Source organism: Rhinopithecus bieti, unplaced genomic scaffold, assembly GCF_001698545.2.
Source record: "Rhinopithecus bieti isolate Rb0 unplaced genomic scaffold, ASM169854v2 scaffold_19901, whole genome shotgun sequence".
In the NCBI taxonomy this organism is placed as follows: Eukaryota; Metazoa; Chordata; class Mammalia; order Primates; family Cercopithecidae; genus Rhinopithecus; species Rhinopithecus bieti.
Window position 1 is genome coordinate 15,413 of NW_016809629.1, and position 2,271 is coordinate 17,683.

Genomic DNA, 2,271 nt, shown 5'->3' on the forward strand with positions numbered 1-2,271 from the left:
CAAATAAACCCTTTAAAGGCAAAATTCACCTCATTTGAGTTTTGACTCAGAAGTTCAACAGCAATAATGAAGTCCACAGTCTCATTGGCAAAACTGATACACATGTCTCTAAGTCACTATGCTCAAGGTTAAGAGCGATGCATATTCCATTTTACATTTTACTGAAATTTTACATGTTCAATTCATGATTTAAAATCTCTAGGTTTTCATTCCTTCAAACTGTCTGAAGACACAGTGTGCCACAGACTTAAGACTTCTGTTTCTCCCTCTATATTCTTTAAACAGAAACATTTCTCAAGTGTCTACATGTTCTAGAAGGGGAATTTTCGGAGGTGGCTACTTCTTCGGAATAGTCCGACGCCATCAGGCCTCTATCAGGCACTTCCAGGCACTCAGTTCATTTTGGGCTTGTTCCAGTTTGTCTTCAGTTTATTCCAATTCACCTTTCATTTTAGGAAAACCAAGTTTGATCGCTGGGTCTACCATTGTTGATCTCAGCTGGGCAACGCTCAGCTGCTGGACTTGCTTGAGGTACTGGATTTGAGTAGTACACTCTTGCATCTGTTGTTCCTTGGTTGTTGTTAGTCGCATTACGAGGATGTTTTCCCTGCGTGCAGACTCCTGCTGTTGTTGCTTTAGTTTTCTTCAGACTCTGTTAGGCTAGTTACGTCATTAGAGTTAAGATCTGTGTACTTGCCCTCCAAAGCTTGTACATATGCTTCATATTGTTTCCATCTTAAAATTAACTCATCTCTTGCCATGACTTTGAAGTCTGTTTCACTCAGTCGAACTTTCTTGGGAAGAGGTTCTTCGTTGGTCATCTTGAATCAGAAGAGTCGCCTTTCAGGGGTGGCCGCAGTCACTCGCCCGCCGCGGGGTCCCGCCAGGAGAGGAAAGGTGAAGGGAGGGAGGCCGCCTGCTTAGCCCGATCGGGGCCTGGAGGAGCACTGCAGCAGCTGCTCCCGGGTAACACGCTCCGTCCTTTAGCTCAGCAAGCGCGGTAAGGGAAGCGCTGTGTGTTTGTTGGTTTGTTTGTTTGTTTGTTTTAAATAAAAGAGGAAACTCTTTAAAGTTGGACTCAGGCTTTTGAGGCCTTCCCCTGTCACTTAGGCTGGACTGCAGTGGTGTCATCATAGCTAACTGCAGCTCACCGCTGGGCTCAAGGGATCCTCCTGCCTCAGCCTCTGGAGTAGCTGGAACCAGAGGTGTACACCACCATACCTAGCTAATTTTAAAGTTTTGTTTGTTTGTTTTTTGTTTTTTATTGAGACAGCGTCTCGCTCTGTCGCCCAGGTTGGAGTGCAATGGTGCGATCTCAGCACACCACAACTCCGCCTCCTGGTTTCAGGTGATTCTCCTGCCTCAGCCTCCCAAGTAGCTGTGATTACAGACGCCCACCACCAGACTTGGCTAATTTTGTATTTTAGTAGAGATGGGGTTTCACCATGTTGGCCAGGCTGGTCGCAAACTCCTGACCTCGTGATGCCCCAACCCTGCACTTCGACCTCCCAAAGTGCTGGGATTACAGGCGTGAGCCACCGTGCCAGGCCAATTTTAAAGTTTTACAGAGACAGGGTCTTGCTATGTTTCCCAGACAGACTGGTCTCAAACTCCTGGGCTCAAGCAATCCTCCCCTCAGCCTCCCTAAATGCTGGGAATACAGATGTGACCCTCCACACCTGGCCCCATAGACTTATATTATAAATCCTTTTATTTTGTAATGACTTCAAACATGTGGGAAAGTTACAAGAATAATTTAGAGAAATTTTGTGTATCTTTTATCCAAAGATTTTTTTAAAGTTTATCTATTTGTCATAATTCTCTCTGTGTATACATGTATGTGTGTGTGTATGTATATTATATTTGGTTACATGTTTTATATTGTTTTATGTACATATATACACATAAGTTTTGTGTGTATATAGTAATATATAATAATTTGATGTAAACATGTATATATTCCTTTTGTGTTGATTTTACTCTCTCCATGGTAGAGTAGATTGCAGACATCATGCCTCTGACTTTAGGGTTTCTTCTTTATGACAAAGATATTGGCCAGGTGCAGTGGCTCACTCCTATAATCCCAACGTTTTGGGAGCTGAGGCAGGAGGATCCCTTGAGGCTTGGAGTTCAAGACAGCCTGGGCAACAGAGGAGACCCCAGCTCTACAAAACTAAAATTATCCAGTTGTGGTGCACACCTGTCATCCTAGCTACTTGGGAGGCTGATATGGGAGGATCACTTGTGCCCAGGAGCTCACGTTATCTCCAG

At 44.3% G+C, this 2,271-nt stretch overlaps 1 pseudogene; it reads right to left on the bottom strand.

Moving 5' to 3' along the window:
• Positions 1-277: 277 nt before the first annotated feature.
• On the bottom strand, positions 278-835 carry LOC108540708 (pre-mRNA-splicing regulator WTAP-like; annotated as a pseudogene).
• Positions 836-2,271: the final 1,436 nt, after the last annotated feature.